General features: G+C 39.1%; 1 pseudogene; it reads left to right on the top strand.

Annotated features, from left to right (window-relative positions):
- Positions 1-750: 750 nt before the first annotated feature.
- On the top strand, positions 751-26,675 carry LOC107684449 (FRAS1-related extracellular matrix protein 2-like; annotated as a pseudogene).
- The last annotated feature ends 624 nt before the right edge of the window (positions 26,676-27,299 follow it).

The following is a 27,299-nucleotide window of genomic DNA, read 5'->3' as shown; positions in this document are numbered from 1 at the left end:
AACAAATCCTAGGCAACCACATATTCCTTGAAGCATTTGTCACACATATCACAAATCAGTGGCCACATCAATAGGGACTTCAGAATTTCCCAACAGTCTTGTCTTGGTTTATATATTTTCTTTCCTTTTTATTTCTATTGCAAAACTATTGGTCACACTTTATTTTAATGTCCAATTCTAATTATTAACAAACCATTAACTATGATTTTGCCTCAATAAACTTATAATTTGCATAGGTATTGAGTAGGATTAGGGATGTAGAATATGGTCATGCAGAATATGTGCTTTATAAGTACTAATAAACAGCCAATATGTTAGTATGCTAATAAGCAACCAGTTAATAGTGAGCATTGGCCCCTATACTAAAGTGTTACCAAATTATTTCCTTTCTGGTCTTAATATGAACTTTTTTTGCCTTCAGTGGGTAAGAAAGGAGTAAAAGAGAGGAAGGGCTAGAGTGAATCCAACACTTTGGGGGGCTGTCCAATGTGCTGCCTTAAATTAGCCGTGGGAGAGGTTGGACTGAGGGTGGAGCTTTGTGCTGTCACTATCTCCCTTGTTAAGTATTACCTGCAGTGCTTCAGTAGGTTAGCTGCTCTTGTGCTGTGTGTAAGGACAGAGAGAGGGGGAAACGTAGCAGTGAGATCAAAACCAAGCCTTGAGAAATCAAGGGAATCATCCTTAATCTTGCTTGGACACTGCAGTGCATCTATTTTTACAAGTTCATGCAGTGCAACTAGCTATAAAAATATGGCTGGTTGTCTGCAAAGAGGAAGGCTGAGTGCAGCAGGAGCAACTATGAAGTGCCTGCTTATATTGATTTCATTAGGATGTTGTCTCTCTAAAGTGGATGCAGACCCTTTTGACGCAGCTTTCCGCCATAGGCACCAACCTGGACCTACTGCTGAGACAATATTGGTAGCCAACAATGGGATTAGAGTTCCCTTTGGACGCTTCGTTTATCTGGACCCTATCAATGACCTTGTAACTGAAGTGCACGCAGGAGACCGCTGTCACATTACAGTCCTGGACAATGACCCACTGGCCCAGAGACCTGGAATGCTTACACCCAAGAAGTTCCCCTGCGCCTTTGGAGCAGAAGAGGTAAAATATACTCACTTTGGTTCGCGGAGTCCAAGCAAAGACCACGTAAAACTGCAGCTGAGGTATGACTCCCACACAGACACAGTGGTGGTTCCTTTCATTCTTGAAGTAGAAGTGGTCTTTCAGCAACTGGAGGTTGTCACTCGTAACATGCCTCTGGTTGTGGACAAGCTAAATGGGCTAAGCAACCCAATTGACAAGAAAACTTTGGAGTTTGCGTTTGAAGATGGTGTCACTACATGTAAGGTGACCACGCTGGTTGGTGCAGGAAAACTTCCCAGGTATGGTAGTCTTACTGATAACTCCGTTAATGGTCAGATGATTAATTGCAATGATTTTGTCAAGAAGGGAATTCAGTATCAACACACTGCAACCACCAACTCTCCGAACAGAGACTATATTCCAATGCTAGTGGAAGTACAAGATAATGATGGCAATACTATTCAACAGGAACATTTCCAGATAATGGTTAGAATCAAAGAGGGCACTGAAAATAAACCACCAAAGCCTAGCTTTATATCTATGATGATGATGGAGATTGATCAATTTGTGATGACAGCCATTACTTCAGATATGCTGGCAGCTGAGGATAGTGAAACAGATTCTGATGAATTAATCTTTAACATAACATCTCCCCTGGGCTATCAGCAGGGCTATATTATCAGCACAGATGATCAAAACCAGCCAATCACGTCTTTCCATCAGAGAGATGTTAAAGACCTGAAAATCGCTTACAAGCCTCCCTCTGAGGATTCAGACGTAGAAAGAATTGTCCAGATTGAATTCGAAATCGTTGACAATGACGGTGCTGTTTCTGATCCTTTTGCATTCATGATTGTTGTGAAGCCAATGAACACTTTAGCTCCAGTGGTAACCAAAAACACAGGACAGCTGCTTTTTGAGGGCCAATCAAGACCACTATCCAGTTTACAAAATTTAGAGATCAGTGACGAGGATAATCTTGATGATGTGAAGATTACAGTTGTTGATGGCTTAAAACATGGAGAGCTGACAGTGCTAGGGTCTCAAAGAAAATTTTTCACACCAGCTGATCTAGATGCTGGCATTGTTGTGTACCAGCATGATGGAAGTGACACCTACAGTGACAATATTATATTCAGAATGACTGATGGCAGTAATGAAGTAGAGTTTTTATTCCCAATCACAATTGCCCCCACTGATGATGAACCCCCCATTATAAATGCAAACACTGGTATTGTGCTTTTCAAGAATGAAGTGATGCAAATCTCCCCTTTTATCCTGAGTGCCACAGACATTGACTCAGAGGATTCAACAATTAAATTAATACTAGAAGAGCCATACTCAGACATTGGTGAGCTACTCCTCAAGCAGGTGGAACCTCCTCCAGATCCATCTGCGTGGAAATTTAGTGCAACAGATGAAATGTTTGAACAGGTGGTGACAGAATGGTTTCAGCAGGATATTCTGGATGGGAAGCTGTTCTATCGTCACAAAGGACCTCATAGTACCACAACTGTGATTGACCAGTTTATCTTTAGAGTCCAGGATGACAATGACCCACCAAATCAATCAGGAGAGCACACATTCACCATTAAAATACATCCAGTGGATGACATTCCTCCAGAACTTTACCCTGGCACCACATTACACATGGAAGTCAAAGAATACGAGCTGACGTTTTTCAAGAAAAAATATTTACGATACACAGATCTGGACTGTGATGACAGGGATCTTAAGTACACCATCATCAAACCTCCTACTGACACAGATGAAAACAACCCTGTTGCTCTTGGTGCCATTGTGCTGACTGATAGCCCTGACATCACAATCAGTGAGTTTACGCAAGCTCAGGTCAACCACCACAAAGTGGCATACAAACCCCCAGACCAAGAGCTTGGTATTACTCCCAAAGTGGTCCAGTTTACATTCAGCGTGGAGGACACTGCTAGTAATTCAGTTGATGGATTGTTTACAATCTTTTTACAGCCTGTTGACAACAAACCCCCTGTAATTACTAACACTGGTTTCACTGTTCTGGAGCGAAATACTTATATAATAACCACAAATGAACTGAATGCCTCTGACCAGGACACTGAGGACGAGAACATTAAATTTACAGTGACCCAGATTCCCAGGTTTGGGCAGCTGCAATATTTAGGAATCGACATGTCTAATGACCAAACATTTGTGTTGGAGGACATTGAAAACAGCCGACTGGCCTACATTCACAGTGGTGAAGAATCTCTTCACGATGTCATTATGCTGGACATTAGTGATGGCTTCCATGAAGTCCCCATTGTTGTCAAGATCAGCATCAAGCCAGTCGATGATGAAACTCCAAAAATTATGTTACCGGCTGGTTTGTTAGGCGCGTCCATTGATGTACTTGAGAATGGCGCAACAGAAATCACAAGTAATGTCATCCAGGGTCGTGATGAAGACACAGATGACCTCATGCTGACTTTCATAGTTGAGGAGCCTCCTAGGCTTGGAGAAATAATGGTGAATGGAGCTCCAGCTGAGCGCTTCACTCAGCAAGACATAATCAATGGTGCGGTCGTCTATGTTCACACTAGTGGTGAAATTGGTCCCATTAAAGAGCATGATTCCTTCAATCTTACCATATCTGACATGTCAGATGAATGGGTTGTTGGTGGCAACAAAGTCCAAGGGGTCCGTGTCCACGTCACCATTCTCCCTGTAGACAGCATTCCACCTATAGTTAATATTGGCAGCCAGTTTGTAGTAGTTGAGGGTGAGAAAAATGTTATCACATTAGAGCACATTCAAGCTGAGGACATTGACACTGATAATGATGATATCTTGTGTACTATTATCGCTCAGTCCACATCTGGCTATGTGGAGAACATCTCCCCAGCTCCTGGTTCTGAAAAATCCAGAGCAGGCACTGCCATCACCGCATTCACCATTAGAGATGTTGGTCTAGGTCATATCTATTATGTCCAAAGCATTCACAAGGGTGTGGAGCCAGTGGAAGACAGATTCACTTTCCGCTGCTCCGATGGCATTAACTTTTCAGAAAGGCATTTTTTCCCCATTGTCATCATCCCAGCCAATGACGAAAAGCCAGAGATTTTCATTCGTGAGTTTGTTGTCATGGAGGGGATGAGCTTGGTTATTGACACTCCTATTTTGAATGCTGCTGATGCAGACATCCCAAATGACGAATTATTTTTTGAAATACTTAAAAACCCAAAACATGGAAACATAGTTCAGCAGTTGAGCACTGGAACACTTCCAGTGGTGAAATTTACCTTAGAGCAGATCAAGGAGGCATCCAATATTGTTTATGAGCATGATGACTCTGAAACCAAGGAAGACAGTTTTGAAATTCGACTCACTGATGGGAAGAACACTGTTGAGGAGAAAGTCATTATAATAGTCATTCCTGTTGATGATGAAACCCCGAGAATGGCCATCAATGATGGCCTGGAAGTAGAAATTGGAGAAACCAAAGTAATAAGTAACAGAGTCCTGAAGGCCACAGATCTGGATTCTGAAGACAAAGAGCTTACTTACATTGTCCGCTACGGCCCTGGCCAAGGCTATCTTCAGAGAATAACCAAACATGGACTTGTCATGGGCAATATTAGTATTGGAATGAATTTCACTCAAGATGAACTTGACAAACAGTTGATTCAGTATGTTCACACAGGCCAGGAGGGTGTTCGTGACCTGCTAAAGTTTGACATAACCGATGGAATCAATCCCCTCATTGATCGCTACTTCTACATTAATATTGGCAGCATGGATATGGTCTTTCCTGATGTTATCAACAAGGGTGTGACCCTCAAAGAGGGAGGTAAGGTCACCTTGACCACAGACCTTCTCAGCACAACTGACATCAACAGTCCAGATGAATATCTAAGTTTCAGCATCACCCGTGCTCCTAGCAGGGGCCATCTTGAAAGTACCGATCTCCCAGGGGTGCCCATCTCCACCTTCACTCAGCTGCAGCTAGCTGGCAACAAGATCTACTATATCCATACATCTGATGATGAAGTGAAGATGGACAGCTTTGAGTTTGAGGTGACAGATGGCTACAACCCTGTCTTCCGCACCTTCCGTGTATCCATTACAGATGTGGACAACAAGAAGCCAGTCTTGACGATCAACAAGTTGGTGTTGGGGGAGGGAGAAACCAAGCTGATCACACCCTTTGAATTGACAGTGGAGGACCGTGACACACCAGACAACCTGCTGAGATTTGTAGTGACTCAAGTGCCAGTTCATGGCCAGCTTCTGTTCAATGGAACGCAAGTCATTTCATCATTTACCAAGCAGGACCTAAATGAAAACCTTATAACTTACAGGCATGATAGCACAGAGACAAATGAAGACAGCTTTTCTTTCACAGTTACTGATGGGACTCACACTGAATTTTATGTTTTCCCTAATACTGTATATGAAACTCGTAAGCCTCAGGTGATGACCATTCATATCACCACGTTGGACAATGGAGTGCCTCAAATCGTTGTAAACAAAGCAGCACCCACTCTTAGGGTTCTTCATACTGGGCACCTTGGATTTTTGATTACCAGCAAAGCTCTAAAGGCTGAGGACAGAGACAGCCCAAACAAAGTGCTTAAGTATGTTGTAACTAAGACCCCTCTTCATGGCTTTATCATGAATTATGCTTTGGGCAATGATGGCATCAAGTCCTTTTCACAGGGTAAGTTATTCTAATTTACCCTTTTGTTTCTGAAATATATTATGCAAAACCTGTCACTGTTATTTAAGATTTAGTCATTTCAAACTTCTCATACTCTATCCTTTCTCCTTATTAGCTGATATTGATGACATGAAGATTTGCTATGTGCTTCTTGATGGGTCCAATGCCACAAGTGACATATTCTACTTCACAGTGGAAGACAATGGTAAGAATGTCTCTTCCTTGCCCCTCTTATTAACTGGAAGTGTCATGTGTCACTAAAGCTGCTGTAGGAATTTCAAAGCTTTCAGTTGTTCATTTAAATCAATTTTGCTGAAGGGGACTTTTCTAGGTTGGTTTATAATTAGCACAGTATTTCTTTGTCAGAGTCAGTATTAACCAATGTTTGATGCTTCCGTGCTTCTTAATTTTATGTGGTCAAAATGCCAACACTTTCTGAGTTTAACTGTCAGGCTTGGAAATCAGACTGTATGCCACCTCGTCATGACACACACAAACACACATTCAGACATGAAAAAGGAAACAATGATTAATCGAAGAATCTTTTTCAACTTGGATGAGCCTGGACAAGTTGGTAGACCTTTGGTGGTGAGTAAATAATAGCATTTGTCTAATGTGGAGTGAGGATCTTAACTGAATGTCTAAGCATTTCCCAGTAACCTTAAGCAAGGCTGTATTTTTTTTTTTTAATCCAGGATTTAATTTTTACTTATATCCTATGTTAATTCATATGATCAGCACAAACAAGGTTGTGTATCTTTATGAAATCCTTAATTGTAAACTTAAAAGGAGCAGACATTTTCTTGTTAGTAGTTTAACTGATGGCACATTAACTGCGTAGGAACTGGAGCATGCACTACTGGTCTGGCACTGCATCTTTTTTGGCAACATTTCAGCTGGAGGCAGTCACTGCTATAAGAGCCAAGAAAGATACACATTTTCAGAGAGCTAGCCAATATAATAGAAACAATACCATTCAGACATGGACCCAAAAGATTCTGGTACTTACAAACAGTATTAATTTTTGAGTACATTTTTACAACCCTCAGATTGACACACTATGATGTCTAAAATTCATATAGACTATAAAGTAGCTAATGGATAGGAATGGAACAGGTTTACATCCTAGCTGGAGGCATTACATATACATTTCTCAAAGTAACTCTCACCTTCTGTTAAGACTGACTTTACAATCTTTACGTGTGGGGTTCCAGAGTACCTAAAGCTATAAATAAATAATAGTAATTTTAAAATTAACCTATTTTTCCCTTTCTAGTTATTTTTCATGGTTTCTGTTTGAGAAACCATCAAAAAACATGTTTGCACACAAACTACGAAAAAGGAAATTGAGCTATTCACAGGCACAATAGCTTGCATGCTACAAGGATATAACACACACATCCATGTATGGATCAGAGTTTCTAAGGCCAGAAGGAGTGAAGAAGAGGTGTGAAGAGGGAATTGCTGTTATGGATACCAGCAGAATGCTAGCCATAATATGAGAGTTATGTGCAGTGTGAGCCAGATGGTAATATTTCAATTGCTGTTCAATTCTTTCTATAAAGTAACCGGTTGCTGTTGGAAAACATACCCACAGTACACAGGTCATTTGATTTTATTTATTTTAACTTTGTTACATTTCCACCCAATTGGCTAAGCTAAACCACAAAGGACTTAATTTAGATGCCCATCCACCATTTTAAGTCAAGCTTATGAATCTATATAATTTTTAAACAATCCCTACCATCTACTTGCTATGTAAGTGTAATAAGATCAGAATGAATTTCAAACAGCCTACAGATTTCAACTGAACAAATACACTTTTAATTCACCAGGATTTGTATAATTAGATACTGGCATGTTGCCAACCATATAATTCATGTATTAGCCTATAAACAAACTTAATAGTTTAACTTCCATCTGCTGTCAGTGTTCACATAAAACATACTTCTATAAAGTACAAGCTTAGGTTTCATAACAGAAATTACAATCCAAAATCCAAAGCAATGTTATATGATAATTTGTTAGATGGTGGAATGCATTTCCTCTGAGATTTGTGGCACCAGCTACACTGACCCGAGTGTAGAAGTCATTGCAGAAAAGGATTTGTGTGTCAAAGAGCAAAGATCTGCTAACAGATCTCCTTTCAAAGATCTCTCTATGCCTGGCTGAAACTCAAAGCCATTACAAGATATGCTGAAAACCCTGGGGCTTCCCCTTGCCTATTTCATCTTTTGAGCTATAGAAGATGGAGAAGATCATACTGCTAGGTTGGGTTTGGATTTTCTTCCAGCAATTACTCAAGATAATCAAACATGAGTATTGGTGGAAAGCCAGGGAGAAAGGCTCAGTTGCTAAACCTAGTGAGGCATCATAGGTGCTCTGCTGGCCAAATTCTAAGAAGGCATTACATATACAGTATCAGGTCTACAAAGTCTCTCTCAAGTTTTGTGGTTTCTTTTTCATAGACGTCTGCACCTAATCTGTGTGTCAGACATGTAAACACCAACAAGATTTACTGCTCTTTGGTGCCAGTGGCTGCCACAACCACACTGAACACAGGAGCCACATCTCCATTGCCCTATTTCCTCCTTGCAACTCTCATATTTGCTAGAGGATATGATGTATGTTTCTGGGGCTATTATTATCTCTCATAGATGGCAGAGTTTTTCCTGTGATCTGAGCCTTGAGATCACCCTATGGTGAACTCCTTCCTAAGAGCACTTTCTCTTGATCTCTCTTCCTCTGTCTGCCACAGACAACTTAGGCGACTGGTGTCAAAAGGGATGTGGCTGGTCTACCATGCCATAATTCATCACCCTGCAGTTTGAGGATCAGGTGCCTGGCTTTCGCAGATGTCACGTGGACAAGTACAGTACCTGCCAGTGTCCAGTTGTCAAATATTCCCTCTGTGGAATGTCTGGAATTACATGAGGCGCCTAACATAGACTTCCAAGCTTGGTGCTTGTGAGACGCCATTATTAGATGCAGAGGAAATGGCCAAAGCTTCTCAGGTCAGAAAGATGTGACCCATATTTGAATATGACTTCATGTTACCTCGTGAAATCAGATGGGGTCTAATCTGAAGCATGGTCATACATTTTCATGTTTGGGATACTTAACATGGCCCTAGTTCTTATAAGTATAAAAGGATATGGATGTACTAGGCCAGTTTAGTCTTGCAATATGCCTCTGGCAGTGAATGTTGATATCCTCCCAGCATTCCCTCCCATGCCTGAGGCTCTATACATCTATTGACCTGTGGCACTGAGGTGAAGATCTATCAGAACTATCCACTCCAACTCCATACTTACCACAGAGTCATTACATGTAACACATGAATCTTTCTACAAACCAAACCTAATTTGATCCATCATCTGGTGGGCCTAATTCCTTAAAACAAGAAACTATATAATGTTTCATAATAGCAATAAAGCAAATGAATTCCTTGCGAAAGTATTACTGCCAACTTGAAACAAAGACATACTTGTGGTTGGTAAAGGGATAGTTCACCCAAAAATGCAAATTATGTAATTAATTACTCTCCCTCATGTCGTTCCAAACCTGTAAGACCTTCGTTCATCTTCGGAACACAAATCAAGATATTTTTGATAAAATCCAAGAGCTTTCTGACCCTGCATAGACAGCAACACAACTACCATGTTCAAGGCCCAGAAAGGTGATAAGGACATTGTAAAAATAGTCCATGTGACATCAGTGGTTCAACCTTAATTTTATGAAGCTATGAGAATATTTTGTGTGTGTTATGGTACTTTCGTGAATGCATGGCAGAGACTGACACGGAAGAGTAGAATTGTTGAAAAAAGTCATTATTTTTGTTTTCTTATATATTTATATATACTTATATACTTAATAATTTTGCACAAAATTATTCTCGTTAATTGTAAAGTCAAGGTTACACTTTATTTTAAGGTCCAATTCTGGCTATTAACAAACAATTAACTATGACTTTTGCCTCAATAAACTCCTAATTTGCTCGATTAATAGTTAGTAAGGTAGTTGTTAAGTTTAGGTATTGGGTACGATAAGGGATGTAGAATATGGTCATGCAAAATATGTGCTTTATAAGTACTAATAAACAGCCAATATGCTAGTAATATGCATGCTAATAAGCATCTAGTTAATCATGAGAATTGGTCCCTATACTAAAGTGTTACCATCAGGAATATTTGTTTTTTTCAGAAGCTATGAGTGTTAGCTTTAATTATTGTGGGTTTTTTTGGAATATCAAAGGCTGTTGGTAACTTGAATAAGTGTGACTGTGACCATTACTTAGCCCTGCATTCTTTCTATATATTATTGCAGTCATAAATACCTCAAGAGCTTCAGACATCCCTCTGGACTCCTGAACCCATTAAATGAGTTAGCACCACTCAGTGATGCTGATACTTACTGGGCTTTACTGCCGCTCCAGCTTATATCAGAAACCCTTAAATTAAATACTTTGTAACACCACAAAACTGCTATTGCACTGCTCCAATTCTCATGACATATACTGAACTAAAAACAACATTCTGAGAAAACAGTCTGAAACACTCATTAGAAAACATTCTGCCTTCAAGAGAGACACTTTTGTGTTGTTTGTTCATTGTAGACACAAATCCCCCTAGAGTGTAGAAAGAAGCAGAAAGAACCATGACAGTGGGTTTGGGCCACCCAGACAGTGCCTGCTGTCTGCCTCAGTTGTTGCTCCCATGCACAGATAAAAGCTGACAAAAGGCGTGAACAAGGGAGGGGATAAATGCAGGGAGTGAGGATACAGCTGTCAGTTCCCACTCTTGGAATCTGAAAACCACTAAGAAATGGTGTGAGAAAGAGAAGAAAAAGTGCACAGTCAGAAAACTGAGGTGGGCTTCACAGTCACTGTTAAACAGCACCTGCTTTCCAAACATAGCAATACAACTATTTAGGAAATTGCCCCAAGTGACTGTCAACTCTGATGGCTAAATTCACTCTGGAAATAACAGTACATTAGTGATAGTGGATCAAAACATCAGTTGCAAATGCATCTGTTTAGACTGCACGGTATAAGCTCTGTTCCAAAACCCAGTAAACTACAGAGGCAGTGACTAATACAACGCAATACAGCTAAGAAAGTGTAATTTTTTGACGAAAGTTTGGGAAATCACAAAAAGATTTTACCAAGTAACTTTTTAGGGCTGTGAACATCAACTCCAAAGATATAATTAAATATCTCATGCATAACTAACCAATTTGATATTCACTTTTTTTTTTCATTATTGCTTTCTAAAGAGACAATGATTAATGATTAGAATGATATTAATTGTGAAATATGATTTTTTTTTATTTAAAAATGTTTATCATTACTCTAATAGAGGGTGAAAAAAACATCAATATGGCTTTAGCACAATAACAAATAAAATATCATTTAATTTCTTTAATTTATTAAACAATTAATACAATTTGATCATTTATTAAACGATTTATGGTAACTTTATAATATCACACACTCACAAACTGGTCTTTAAAAATGTATAGCTGTCTTTGTTTTGGGACGAGGTCTTTGGCAAAACCCCCAAAATGAAAACCCCTTAAGTACTATTACAATAATCTAATACATTGAGTCAATTATATTCCTAATTTATACTCACTCTTTACAGAGTATTGTGCTTTGTGATTGTATTATTATTTTATGTGTTTAATTGTTCTTACAGTACCTATTAACATTCGTTCATATTTTTATATAGGATAATCATGACAAATTATTTCTATGTATGGAATTTAAAGAATAGAGGGACATTGTCTCCATTGCAAGTGAAACTATTTTCCATAATCTTGCAGACAAAGTGCCCTTATGCAGGGCCGGAGAAATGTCATAAGGCCTCCGTGTCTCACAGGTGACTGCTGTATTCTTAACTGAAAGAGAGCCTTCAGTCTGCATGTTGTCCCGTTTGATAATCCTCTGATACAGCCTCACTAAGCTCAATATCAGTTCATACTCAAACTGGGCAGTATGCCTGGGAAATTTGTCTCCTGAAGAAAGAGGCACTTGGCTGAGCTACGATACGGTTCCCCTTCCATTAAGCCTTTGAAACGTGCTTCATTTTCTTCACATTGTGCCTTTGCGGGATGTTTAATAATAGGCTTGTTTTTAATACTTGTTAATGTGCTCAGCTATGCAGTTAGATCTTAGTTGGTGCATCTGTAATGTGCCACTGTATTCACACTCCTGTGAAAGCTTAACAAGAGATAAAACATCTAATTTGAATGAGGCTCCCCCACATCTTCTATGTCAATCAGCTTCAGTGTGTTTAACGACTCTTCAGCAATCTAGGGTAAATATAAAAAATGATAAATGAGTTCTATATTTTTAGGCAGAGCTGTCAGACACTTGAGCTTGGTCAAGGCCAATGCTGTCATGTCAATATGAGCCGTTTCCTAAACTGAGAAGAGGGTGGTAAAAGAAGAAGGCCAATGGAGGACATGATGATGCTGTTTTATTGATTACTTTAAATCAATCTCACAACATCTATTTCAAACGGATGTTTTTTGACACATCTTGTTATTTGCACTACAATGTTGCTTCTGCATATGCTCACATCAAAAGATCAGCTCCCATTTGTGTGATAACTACAAAATAGCAAGCTGGAAATAAAGAGTTCACAAGAATTCACATTTAAAAATGCAATTTTTATTCAGTTACGCACCAACAGTGCAAACTTTTTGTCATCTACAGTGATGTATTGGGGCCTACAAAATTACTTACTAAATAAAAAATCAGAGCAACTTGAGCCAAGAAATAGTGTCCAAGAATGTAACCTTTTGTCTTTAAAGATAATCAGAGTCATGGGGTAGCATGAATTATGGCAAGATGGGATTGAGAATACTTTCAAAGTCATTACAGCTCTTTATCCTACTTCAGTCACTCAAGATTCAGGATCCTCACTGCTTAAATCATTTAGTCCATGGAGAGAGTCTAATCCGATTATACTTTAAACTGATTACTCGAAATGATAATTAGTCACTGAGGTGTGTATGATTTGATGGAAAAGAGCTGGAATAATTCTAAAATGTAGAATATATTTCCATAGCTCTCTCTATTAAAAAAAAAAAAAAAGTTAAATACCAGAACAATATCTATTTTGTTTATCTTGGATCTGGAGGTGGCACGTAAGAGTAGCACATATGCAAGTCTTGGAGACAAAAGGTCAGACTGTCTTCTTTATGATCCCTACTGCCATTTTCATCTCTTTCAACTCTCCATCTTTTGTGTTAATCTGCACCAACCACAATTTTCCACAACTGCCTTCTTTACACTATCATGGTATGGGCTTTCGGCATTAACCTGACACCTCGTTGGACTCATTCTTCTCGAACCTCATTCAGCTACCAACAAAAGTAGTAAACAAAAGAAGGCAGTGTGAACATATTGAGTAGGCCTATTGATTTTACAGTAGTAATGAGGGAAAGACAAAAAAGGGTGGAGAACGTCAATAGAAAATGAAACCACCCCAGGACATCCACAAGCAGGACGCAGGATCAAGTTGCGCTCATTTTGGCCCCTCTTTCTTTTTACAAATCTGAACTGGAAAGAGATGAATTATTAGCAAACTGCATGTTTTCATGGTGCTCAAATACACACTTTGTTTTTTTTTATTGTGCATCATTAAATTCATTGTGCTTTTCTCTGTTTGAAAAGGGGGCAACAAACTGAAACCACAACCGTTCCGTCTAAACTGGGCCTGGATATCTCTAGAAAGGGAATACTACATTGTGGATGAGGATGCAAAGTTTCTGGAGGTCACCCTCAAACGCCGGGGATACTTGGGAGAGACATCATTTGTCAGTAAGTATTTATCAAAGTGATGGTGTTACCCTACAAGTCAAAATCTTTATCACCAGTTTTATGTTACAAACTATTTGTTTAGGCCTATATGTTAAGATGACAGGACTTGTGCGGAGGTTTAACAAAATACAGCTCATTAAATATTGGAATCCTAATAAAAAACAAAACTGAACCTCCCTCATTGTCATGTCCGTATATATTTAGAGATAGTAAACAATGTTTATTTGCAGCTGTTACAAGTTGGTCCCTCTGTGTTTGGTATTTTCACAGCCCTTTAAATTGTACCACAGCCTTTTACTGTTCCTTAAAGTATATAGTTATAAAGTAGTCCGCAGATATCATAAACTGTTCACTCATTATGTTTGTAGTTTAAGGTCTAAATAGTGTTTTCCATTTAAAGGCATTGCCACCAAAGATGGTACAGCAAAACAGGACCAAGACTTCCGTGGCAAAGCTCAGAAACAGGTCCAGTTTAATCCTGGCCAGACTTCAGCCACCTGGAGGGTGAAGATATTCACAGACCAAGAGTTTGAAACTTCAGAGATGTTCGAAATCCAGCTTTCAGAGTCAGTGATGGCTGTTCTTGAATACCCCGATACAGCCACTGTGGAGATTGTAGATCCTGGTGATGGTAATAGTGCCATGTTTAATGATTTCCTACTTTGTCTATGTACTATAAAACACATATTGCTTCCAGATTGTGTGCACCACAATGGAATATTCACTTTTAAGCACTGGCATTTCTCTCTTTCTAGAGTCCACAGTGTTCTTCCCTCAAGCAGAATATCGTATAGAAGAGGATATAGGAGAACTATTAGTCCCTGTGAGAAGATCAGGAGACGTCAGCCAAGAACTAATGGTCATTTGTTACACACAACAAGGTGAGATCTACAAAATTATCACACAACCTAATGACAGGATTATTCAAATATTGCCTATTACAACTTACAGGACCTTACATGACCTTACTTCATCTGTACTTCTGGTGTATATTCTGTAGTACTTGGAAGTCTGTTCGTATAAAAAAGAAATACTTCTATACAGGCAGTGCAACCGGAACCACCCCCAGCACAGTGCTCTCCTATTCAGACTACATCACAAGACCCGAGGACCACACCAGCGTCCTGCGTTTTGATAAGGATGAGCGGGAGAAGTCGTGTCGCATCATAATCATTGATGACTCCCTCTTTGAGGAAGAGGAGAGCTTCAACGTTTCCCTCAGTATGCCTATGGGTGGCCAAGTGGGAGCCAAGTTCCCCAGTGCCAAAGTCGTAATCTTGGCTGATAGTGATGATGGTGAGTTGGCTAAAACTATATAAATAACTTTACTCAATTTAAAATAACAGTTTTCCACTTTTATGTATTTTAAAATACAAGTCTTCAGTGTCACATGATCCTTTCTATTTGGTGCTCAATTATTTCTTATCACAGTTGAAAATGGTTGCCCTGCTTAATATTTTTTGTGGGACCCTCAGGATTCTTTGATAAAGAGACATTTTAAAAGAACAGCATTTATTTGAAATAAGATTTTTTGTAACATCACTAGTGTATTTGGGACTGAGCCTATATACATATAATAGTGCAAGCCAGACTAACTATATTCTGTGCATTTTATTTTTCTAAACCACAAAGTGCTTTCATGATTGATATTGGAGTTTAAAAACAACTTACTCATCCTTAAAGACACAAAACTGTATCCTCCATGTTCTGTGGTTACATTGACATCTTACCTGTTTCTTTATAGTTGCTCTTTTATTACACATGCTTTGAAACCATAGGTAGCCACAGAACAATCCATCTTTACTTTGTGGTCATACCACTGTTGTCCTTGGCAGCATGGTAACACGATAACCCAAAACAAGTTGAAGGAGCACAATTGAGGCCCCTATGACCTTTGTAATGACCCATAAACCTCAGCGAGGGACCTGAAAGAGCTTTGTAAACACCCTGTCCATGCAGGATTTAGGATTTATATGCATTACTCGAAGGAAACACAGTCCAAACAAGTCATCTTTGAATTCAGTACGTTCAAAGATTAATTCAGGAATTCACCATTTAAAGCATAGCCTTTTAATTTTCAATAAATCCTCAGAGTGTTTTCTTCACTCATAAAAACAGTCTAATAGTTGCAAACAGCACCATCAATGACAGTCCCATCCTCCACAATTTGGGAAATTAGCCCAAAAGATATTTATGTGTAAATAATGTATGTACATGCCTAGACTAAAGAAGTGAAGATTAATGTGCGTATTGTAGTAGTTCAGCGTCTTGGTGGGTCTGGAAGGGCATGTTTGTGTCTATTTGCAGGGGGGATGGGGACTTTGTTGGATAGACTTGTGGTCTGGATGCCAGCCAGAGTTGGAATCTTTTTGTTTTGTCACTGACTTGTTGTCTATGGAGGTGTCACTACTCTCTTTTTCTTTGTACAACCCCTCAAACTTACGGCCTCTTCCCCCACCCTGGAAAGCCCTCTCCCCTCTGCATTAATTTATCCTGAGCTGATGCTGATATCACTCTGGGAGCCTCTCAGACTTCCCAAACACACACACACAAACATAGACACTCACCCAAGTGCATCTTGACTGGAGTAGACTCAACCGTCTGTTTCATCACTCAGACAGGACATTGGAAATAATGGGAGGTTTCCTGTGCTGTCATGGGGGTGATGGCAGATCCAGATCTTTATCTGAAGCACTAATGGGTCAAAACATCTCTGTGAAAGATGAAACACAACTTAACAATTCTGAGATCAATGGCTTTAAATGTCATTTTAGCTGCTGGAAAGGGCACCTCCTCTCGGCTTCTGTTTTGCTGAAGGTACTACAGGGTCCAAAAGTCTGAGACCACATTGAAAATCTCGGATTCCAAATCTTATTTAAACTTGGAAAATAACAAGAGTTTAAAATTTCAAAAATGCTTATGAAATAAAATGAGTGGAAGTTGACTGATCTTTCCTCTCGGTACAGAGCCATCTTTCTATTTTGGAGAGACCGAATACACGGTGGATGAGAGTGATGGTTATGTGGAGGTGAAAGTGTGGAGAACTGGAACTGACCTTTCAAAGACAGCCACCGTCACAGTCCGTTCCAGAAAGAGTGACCCTGTTTCAGCAGAAGGTAAAGAGTGTCAGTCAAAAACAACAGTTGCTGATATATGATTTTTACCTAATAAAATAGTTAAAAAAGGCAAAAAATAACTTTCATGGATATGATTTTTTTCTCCCCCACCTTTTTCTCTCCCTCCCAGCGGGTCTAGATTATGTGGGAATCAGCCGTAACTTGGACTTTGCTCCAGGTGTGACCATGCAAACGTTTCGTGTGACTATTCTCGATGATCTTGGCCAGCCAGAGCTGGAGGGACCAGAGACGTTTGAGTTGGTGCTGCGTATGCCCATGAACGCAGTCCTTGGAGAACCTAGCAAAACTGTCATCACCATCAATGACACTCTCACTGACTGTGAGTAAAGGAAAACAAATCAATAAATAAATACAACCATTTTTTTTTGTTTGTTTCAGAAGACATCAAACTGCAGATAAAATGTGTATTAGTGCCAATGAAAAATTCTAAATACAGTCATGTTAGTTGAGTGATACTGGTTAATTAATCAATGCTGGATTTTTCTGCAGTGCCCAAAGTCCAGTTTAGAGAGGCAGAGTACAAGGTAGATGAGACTGATGGAGAAGTGAAGGCAATGGTGTACCGCAGTGGTGACATCAGTCAGAGGTCCACAGTCCGCTGTTACACACGCCAGGGATCTGCGCAGGTCATGATGGACTATGATGAACGACCCAATACTGATGTGTCTATCATCGTGTTCCTACCAGGTCTGTTACTTTTTTCAACCTGTTCCTCATCCTTTCATCCACCTATAATTTCATATTTGCTCATCTTTTGTATCTGCATGTTTACAGGAGAGATTGAGAAGCCATGTGTAGTGACTTTAGTGGATGACACGATTCATGAAGAGGATGAGGAGTTCCGCTTGGTTTTGGGCACACCTAAGAGCAAATCACTATATGGAGCTGCTGTAGGAGAACAAAAAGAAGCTCTGGTCACCATCACCGACCATAAAGATAGTAAGTATTCTTTTTATCCTTATTCTTGACAAATATCTGCATAAAGGTCTTGATGAGCTTCTCTCACAGCAAACAAAACTAATTTTCCACTGCAGAGTCCATCATCAGGTTTGCTGAGATCAAATACAGTGTTAGAGAGCCACAACTTCCTGGAGAGATTGCTGTAGCGAAGATTCCTGTCCTGCGTCAGGGCGACACCTCCAAGGTCTCTGTGGTGAGAATTCACACCAAGGACGGCTCTGCGACTTCAGGAGAGGACTACAATCCCCTTTCTCAAGGTCAGCAGAAGACCCATGAAGGCTACAAAATATAAATCCCATAAGATGCCATACTATTATCAGAAATTATTTTACCATGGTCAACAACACATGCAACATCCAGGAGTGGAGAATTGACACAGTCACAGATAAGCAGAACGGTTATCTATTTCCTTTCTGTATATCTCTGTTTGCATGTCCTTACAGATGTGGAGTTTAAAGAGGGTGAGACAGAGCATGTGGTGGAGATCCAGGTTCTCTATGATGGACAAAGAGAGATTCGTGAGGCTTTCACAGTACACATGAAGCCTGACGAGTATATGGTGGCTGAGACACAGGTCAGAGACCATCATCTCTAAAAATACCCCCAGAGACGCCACATCGCACACTCGCACAGACACACGCTAACGTGACTCTCTTGCTAAAATAGCCATGTGGCAGCTGCCTCTGTCAGCAGGAGCCAATCGCTGTCTCCAGTCTCTTTCAGAGGAGTCTGTATGATGTAAATGGGCCTCAATAGACAGTGACCTATAAACAGAGTTATCCACTGAACATGTACAAAACCCTTTACAGTCAAGGCCTTAGAGCCATTATGGGGGGCTTTTTGCTATCTTGTTGACAGTGAGAGTCTGAGAGATGGCAGGAAATGAAATTGAGAAGAGTGCTTGAACTTGGGTCGCCTGCACATAAACGTCACACGTTCAGTCTCTGACTGAACATTTAAAACGTGTTCGGAGCTTTACAATTTATACTACTACTGTATATTGAACTTTTTAAGATTTTGAAAAGTTTGTAAAAAATGAGTGCTGTCAAACGATTAATCATGATTAATCGCATCCAAAGTTTTTGTTTATATGTGTGTGTACTGTGTATATTTATTATGTATATATAAATACACATACAGGATATATTTTGAAGATTTGTACATGACTGTATATGCATTTATATTCTTATATTTTATATTATATATAAATATATAAACATAACATATTTTTCTTAAATATATGCATGCACGAGTTTGTATTTATATATACTTAATAAATATACACAGTATACACGCATATATTATGTAAACAAAAACTTTTATTTTGGATGCGATTAATTGTTTGACAGCACTAGTAAAAATGTTACAAAGTAGCATTCTTAACAAAAAATTCAAGAAGTTCTCAAATATATTTTTAACATATTAATTTTTTCTAAGAAGAACATAAGATGCTTTGGTGTTATTTCACTATATGGCAGTTGTTGCAGAAGACTTGCTGATCAACTCATTGAAAAACACTTTAAAGGCCATCTTTATGCATTGCCAGCAGAGTACAGCAACAATCATAAGCATACACACTATTTTTGTCATGACAGCCTTGACAGGAGTTTAGCATTCTGTTGTGCATTTCAAATAATTATTTTTTTTAAAGAGCCTGTCTCAAGCTGGTGGGATCTCTTGCATTCATTTACACTCTGTGTTTAATGTCCCTTCAGAGCATGCATGCACATCTAGTAATAGTAATAGCCAGTGATGTAATGCGGAAATATTTTAAACAACCCAACAAATTCATTAAAAGTTGTTTTTAAAAATATAAAATATTCTTAACTTTTGTTAAGAATAATTTTATTCTTAAGAATGCTTTGTGAAACTGACATTTTATCATAAATATGTCAAGTGCTTAGTTCACAGTGGTGAAGGTTCAGGTTCAGAAGGTAAGGTTCACAGTGAGTTGATAGTCTTTTTACTGCTGCTTATGTTATTGTAGGATTGACATACTCTGTTTTCCCTAAAATGAGATTGGTAGCCTAAATAGGTGTCTTTTCCTGTCTTCATTTTTGTAGATGAATAAGGCTATTGTGTATATTGAAGAGATGAACAGCGTGGCTGATGTCACATTCCCAGCAGTGCCTCAGGTGGTGTCCTTGCTGCTGTATGATGATACAATTAGGGCCAAGGACAATCCCCACCCTCCAACCGGCTATCCTGTTGTGTGCGTTACGGTGAGTGACACCATAGATGTCAGTTCATTCCAATTGATCACTGTCTTTTTCATTTTTTTTTTAATGAATTAATTAATTTTATTTTTTGTACATTTACCATATAAAAAAAGAAAATATTGGAATGTACAAAAAGTTGTGACATCTTGCAAATGGAGAAGGTGAAGTGACCTCGCCAGTCTCAGTGAACAATAATTGAATGTTGTCATTCAAGATTACGGGTGGATATAATATATCTGCAGTTTTAGTCTCTCATTCTTCCAAAAAAAAAAACATCAGTAATTCTGATATTTTCTTGTGTCCATCAGGCCTGCAACCCCAAATACTTTGACTTTGACAAGACTGGCTCCATTTGCTCAGTGGAGAACATCAATGACACAATGACTCAGTACCGCTGGATGGTTAGTGCCCCTAGCGGACTGGATGGAGTCACCAGCCCCATGCGAGAAGTGGACACCAACACCTTCTTCACTAACACCAAGTCCATCACATTGGACTCCATCTACTTTCAGGCTGGTTCCCGCGTACAATGTGCTGCCCGAGCCTTCAATGCCAATGGAGACGCTGGGCTGGAGCTCAGTTCCCCTATTGTGGTCATCAGCCGAGAGGAGGGTGAGGCTCTTGGTTCTCAATTCTTGAAGAATTACTAATTCAACAAAGCACAGGGTTTTGTTTGTTTGTTAGTTTTACTGTTTTCTTGGGGATTCAAGGGAAAAGAATAAGATTAAAAGTTAATGAATTTGTCTGCCATCCTTAGGCCTGTGTCAGCCTCGTATACCTGGCACAGTTGGTGCTGAACCTATACTGTTTGAATGGTTGGGGTCTGTAAGAATTTTTAACGCTTCTAAAAGAAGTCTCTTATGCTGGATTTAGTTAGAAAAACAGTAATATTGTGAAATATTATTACAATATAAAATATCTTAAAAACATACAATTTGTTATAGAAAAAAAGAGATATGCAAATTTTCATCATAAACATCTTCATATAGAGACTGAAAAATCCTAAGAGTATTTGAAAGTGTATTTCCAGCATCAACACACAAAAGCAGCATTTTTTAAATCATTGAGTTTACACGTACATTTTTTAATGTGTTTTTCACTGTTCCTGTGTCCGTAGGTGTTGAATCTTGTTCAGTCCTATGTAACCCTGCGGGTGGCTCTGTTTGTGTCCTATGTCTTCCACTCTCCCGTTGCGGTTGGCGGCTGGCAACATTTGACCTACGGTCTGAGCTGCGGCTCACCTTTGTGTATGACACTGCCATCTTATGGCAAGATGGTATTGGAAGCCCACCAGAGGCTGAGCTGCAAGGTAGTACTTTAACTAACACTGCTTTAACTACAAGGGATGCATCATAAACTCAATTCAAATGGTGAAATTAAATAGACATGAATACAGATTAATGCAGGTTTTAAAACATCAGTGTATATATCAGTCTTTTTCTCCACCTAAAACTTCAATGAAAATCACTATAACCTGTCTGATGTTGTTATTTGTGCTTTTATTTTATAGGTGCCATGTATCCCACCAGCATGAGAATAAATGATGAAGGCCGTCTTGTTGTCAATTTCAAGTCTGAGGCTCGATTCAGGGGACAGTTTGTCATGTCTCATCCAGGTAACCCGAAATACACAGACACACACTCATATCAGCTGACAAGTTCTCACTGCTCTGTCCCAAAGAGAAAATCTGAGCTACAGTACAATGTGCCCGCTACTGACAGTAAACGTCCTGTCACTACCCTCCTGACAGAAACCTTTACTGCCCTCTACTGGTGGTGATATTATATTAAACAAACTTTTTTTCCCCATTCCTATGTCTCACTTAAGGGGTAATTAAAAAAAGAAATGAAAACAAATGATTTGGAGACTTTGTGCAGTGGATGGCCAAAATAATTCTGATTACATGTTTCATTGTGTATTATAACTGAGAAACCGCAGCTCGTGACAAACAGGCTCATTGTTAGCATTATAGTTATGCTAATAATACATTTGATGGCCTGTTTGTAACATATTTTGTAATTACCCTTTACTAACGCAGTGAATGGACACCATGTACGTCTTTGGAAATGATAAACGATCTCTGTCTCAGTTATTTCTCGGTCTCCCTGAGTCTGAGCTCTTCTCACTTCGCTTGTAAATGTAAACATGATTCGTTTTGGACCGGATTTGTTTTGGCGCACTTTTGTCGCCATTTATTTTTCATGTCTCAAAAATTACCTCATTGCGATGCATTTCACGCCTGTGTCCTCACGCCTTTCAAACTACAGATGGTAAATTCATCCTCATCAGAGCAAACGGATTCATTTCCCTTGGTTATGTCTCTTCTCGATGCGTGGCCTCTGATTGGTCGATCAGTACACTGGCATAAGATATTTCTATCTTTTTGTTATTACTTATTTTACTTATTTTTATTGATAAAATAAACTACACAATTTTTAAACCATAGTAATAATACATTTTATAATATTCTTAATGTGTCAAAATATTGTCAAATATTATTTTAAAAATTACTAAAATAAGTCATGTTCTTAAGTCAAGTTTAAATGGAATTTTAAAAGTCTGGTATTTATATTGGCTTTCAGGAACCACTTTGTCCTCCATGGTAATGTCAGCGGACCACTCTGGACTCACATTCACTCTTTCCCTGATCAGAACTGAACCCACTTACAACCAGCCCATGCAACAGTGGAGCTTCGTTTCTGACTTTGCTGTAAGTTCAAGTCCAGTTTTCTACCTTTTGTTTCTTTTAGGTACTGTCAATCATAGTAATCATACAGTAAATGCAGGCTATAGATTGTATGAATATTAAAAAGGTGAACTGATCATATGTGTGTGTAGGTGAGGGACTATTCCGGCACCTATACTGTGAAGCTGATTCCATGCATTGCTTCACCTAACGGAGAGTTCAGCATACCCCCTGTGTGTCACCCGAGGGAGCCCCTCACCTTCGACATGGACATCCGCTTCCAACAGGTTGGTTTCTTTTTTTCATTCTGAAAATTTGGTATTGATCTTTGATCCTTCTATACGGTTAGAGCATGTTCATCTAATCCTACAAGTCACAATGACTATTTAAGCATGATGCTTATTATTTTGTGCTGTTTCTCAGGTGAGTGACCCTGTAGCAGCAGAGTTCAGTTTGAACACACAGATGTTCTTGCTGTCGAAGAAGGAGATGTGGCTGTCTGATGGCTCCATGGGCTTTGGAGAGGGCACGGACACTGCCTTCATGGAAGGTACTAGAATCCAAGAGTGATATAATATACTTATTTAAATATTAGTTTAGGTGAAAATAGTTGAACTACTAATTCATTCACTTCCTGCCTTGAGAATGAAACCTTATTCCGATCGGTTCCCCTGTAGGTTCGAACATCTACGGTCGAGTGATGGTGGACCCAGTGCAGAACCTGGGCGACTCTTTCTCCTGTAGCATAGAGAAAGTGTTCCTTTGTACTGGCACAGACGGCTACGTGCCAAAGTACAGCCCTACTAATAAAGAGTATGGATGCCTGGCTGACGCTCCATCCTTGCTGTATAGACTCAAGATCCTGGTATGTAATTTATTTTAACCTCATACCTTCTTGCTTTACTGTACCTTTCGTACAAATGTTAATTATAAATGTAGATCTTACCACTATGTGAATCTTTATTTGAATAGAGAACGATTAAAATCTCAGTGACATAAGCGTGTCAATGACAAAAGTGCAAAGTTTTTATAAATGCAGTTTAAAAGAATCAAAATCATGTGGTTTCATGTGATTTTGTGGGGGGAAAAAAACTTTTATACAATTTTTTTCAAGTTTAAAATGTCTAAGAATGCTATGTGGTTTCAAAAAAAGTTGAAAAATATATTTTTCAAAGTATTTTTAGGGAGTTGCACCACATGACATTTTACAGTCTACACTAAACCTGCCTTGTCATAAAGAGGTCAGATTATATTTCATATGTATTCTGTATTTTGACCACACCAACATGACGTTGATTTGGCAGACAAGTTTTTTTTCCCCCAAATATTAATAAACAATGGTGAAGTTTTGTGTATCCCCCCCCCACCCCCAACAGATAGTAAAATATCATTGCATATCAAAGATTTTTAAGGATTTTGTTCTTTTAAGCCTTTGTAATTGTTGTTGTTTTTAAGCAAGGTGATAAAACTGTATTAGAAGTTTTATCACTTTGACATTTTTTTATTTTATTTTATGTCCCCCAAAAATATCAAAGTTGATTTTAATACAGAAATAAAAACATGCTCATCATAGCTCATGTTTTCAAGTCAATGTATGTAACTGCATGTTAATTGAATATCTTTCTTGTGTTCACTGATTGTATGAACTTGTTGGTCTTTGAACTTTAGGACAAAGCTCAGCCAGAAACTCAAGCCACCACCTTCGGAAATGTCAATTTCGATGCCAGTCTTGCTTTAGATACCCCTGGAGCCCTGCCTTTGGTCCGACAACCTGGATCAGATGGTTTCACCCTGTCATCATCTCCACTCTTCCAGGTCAGAGACTCACCATGTTTTGTAACCATAGTAAAACCCAATTTGAACCAGAATCTTGAGCATTCTTTCATGTTTAATTCATCAGGTAACTGCTGGCCGTGAATGGTTCATCCACACCATCTACACACTCCGTTCTAAAGAGAATGCCAGCCGTGGTAAAAGAAGCCTTGAGTACCACCACGCTATATCCTCCATTGCTGACTCTGGCACCCAATCCCGAAGTCGACGTGCAGTACGTGACCCAGAAGCTTTCGAGATCGGTGCTGAGAATAATCTAGGAACCAACATTCAGCACATCGCCCTGGATCGCTCAAACCGACTACGGGTGAGTCAGCCATGGGGTCGTGAGAACTACCTGGAGCACCCTCTGGTGGAGGGGAGCCTGGGCAAAGGGCCTGGTTCAGATTCCTCTCTTCCCGCTGGCATGTCCACATTGTTGGGGGTGGCTGGGCTCATCCTGCTGGTATGCCTGGTTGTAGTTCTGGTGGTTCTCTTAATGCGACGCAAGAGGAAAGATAAAAAGTACCCACCTTATTCCACTTCGTCCTGCACAGCGTACAACAGGGAGCCCATGAGACACAATGTGGACAGCTCTGAGGTTTAAACCGCCCCTGTTCCCTGTTCATTAAGACATGCAAAAACTAACTCTCACTATGGTGCTCTTCTTCTCAAGAAGCAGCTGAAGTTGAGGAGACAGAAAGATTCTGAGATCTAAATCCTCAGTTCAAATGACAACATCCGATATGTGGCTCTTTTGGAGGTTTCCACAGCTTAAATGAAGACATCTTGACTCCAAGACTCTTCATGTTACTTGGTCAAACAAAAGGAAGTTGCTTGTTGCCTTTTTCTTAGGATTAAGTTTGAGCTTCATAGTACTAATGTTATTTTAGCGTGCTTCCATCAGTAGTTCTGTGAACCAGAATTGGCCACAGTGATCCTGCTCAGACAAACAGAGCGAATCTGTGCTTCAGCTTGTGTCAAACTCGAATTGAGTTATATATAAATCAACGTATTTTTTCCCCAAGTTCAAAAAAGTTCCATTGTAAACAAGAATAAAAGGTACATTTACTTTGGCATGAAAGCGTATGTTGGACATCAAAAGCCTTATTCAACTACCCAGGCAATTTAAACTCGTTCAAGATCATTGGGAATTTTTTTTTTTTTAATTAGTCCATTTTATTTTCATTCAAATTTTCATAACAGTTCTTCTTCTGAGTGTGCGTGTTAGATTTAAACAAATTGAGAGATGAAAGAACTGGGTTCTTCGAACACTGTTGTAGTAAATGTATCTATTTTTATATGTTCCATGACATGAAATGCTGTGTACAAGAGCACAGGTCAGCGTTCCCACGTGACCGATGTGTTGCTATGCAAAGGGAGCGTGATGTTTAATATTATTAATTCAAGTTCGTAACTATTCAGAATGTACTTATTTTTATACCTTTTCAGGATGTTAAAATGTGGTTTAGAATTACACAATAATTCTGTGTACACAGCTGCCTGTTACATATCTGGTGTTGAAAGGAGAGACTGGTGTCAAAAAAACTTGAAAACGTGTGAACCACATACTTTTTTTCCAATTAAAAATCATTACAGATTTACAAATTTAAAGCAAATAATGCTGAATATGCAAATTATAATTTCAAACTGTTGCTTGCGGGTTTTTTTTTGTGCTTTCCCAATTGATATTTGTTTCAATTTATTGTTTAATGTTGGTTATTGCTCAGTGTATTAAAATTGAATTGTCAGACACAAACCAAGATTTTTTCCACCAATATTTTGTAATATATATCTCACCCTGTATTATACAAATGACTAAATATCAAATAACTCCAGGACACAAGTTTTAAACCCAACAGATTTAAAGAAGTCTGTGTCAGCGAATACACCATTAGCCTTGTGTTTGAAAACTGCCGTTTTATTAACTGCATATGTTTTTGAGAATTATTTAATGTCATTTTCTTTTTTGCTGATGAAAAGAATTCTGTTAAGATACTTGGATCCTTGTTTCATTATAAAGTGCCTGTTAAGATAAATGCCTACTTCTATACCCTGTGACGAGTTGAATTTCTATCATTTCAGCTGTTGTAAGATCAATCAAATGTGCATGATACCCTTGATATGTAACATGTTCCAGGCAGTAAGAAGTAAACTACTGATAAATTCCAAGTTCAAACTGCATTGAATAAGGTGTGGTTGTAGTTGAGGCTCTCTTACATGCAGAGGTATCTATCAGGACACCATTTATGATTTAAAGGGATAGTTCACCTCTCGTGAATGTGCGGAAGAGAAGAAATTGTTGAATGAAGTCATTATTTTTGTTTCTTTGCATACAAAACGTGTTTTTGTAGCTTCATAAAATTACAGTTGAACCACTGATGTCACATGGACTATTTTAACAATGTCCTTACTACCTTTCTGGGCCTTGAACGTGTCAGAAAGCTCTCGGATTTCATCAAAAATATCTTAATTTGTGTTTCGAAAATGAACGAAGGTCTTACAGGTTTGGAAAAACATGAGGATGAGTCATTAATGACAGAATTTTCATTTTTGGGTGAACCATCCCTTTAATATTAACCCATGTTCTATTAGAGAGTCGGACTCGTAACCCAAAGGTTGCGGGTTCGAGTTTCGTACCGGCAGGGATTGTAGGTGGGGGGAGTGAATGTACAGCACTCTCTCCCACCTTCAATACCACGACTGAGGTGCCCTTGAGCAAGGCACCGAACCCCTAACTGCTCCCCGGGCGCTGCAGCATAAATGGCTGCCCACTGCTCCGGGTGTGTGTTCACGGTGTGTGTGTTCACTGCTGTGTGTGTGCACTTTGGATGGGTTAAATGCAGAGCACTAATTCCTAGTATGGGTCACCATACTT

Source organism: Sinocyclocheilus anshuiensis, unplaced genomic scaffold (genome assembly GCF_001515605.1).
Source record: "Sinocyclocheilus anshuiensis isolate Anshui unplaced genomic scaffold, SAMN03320099.WGS_v1.1 scaffold309, whole genome shotgun sequence".
NCBI classification, from domain to species: Eukaryota; Metazoa; Chordata; class Actinopteri; order Cypriniformes; family Cyprinidae; genus Sinocyclocheilus; species Sinocyclocheilus anshuiensis.
This window is presented reverse-complemented; position numbering and strand designations above follow the sequence as displayed.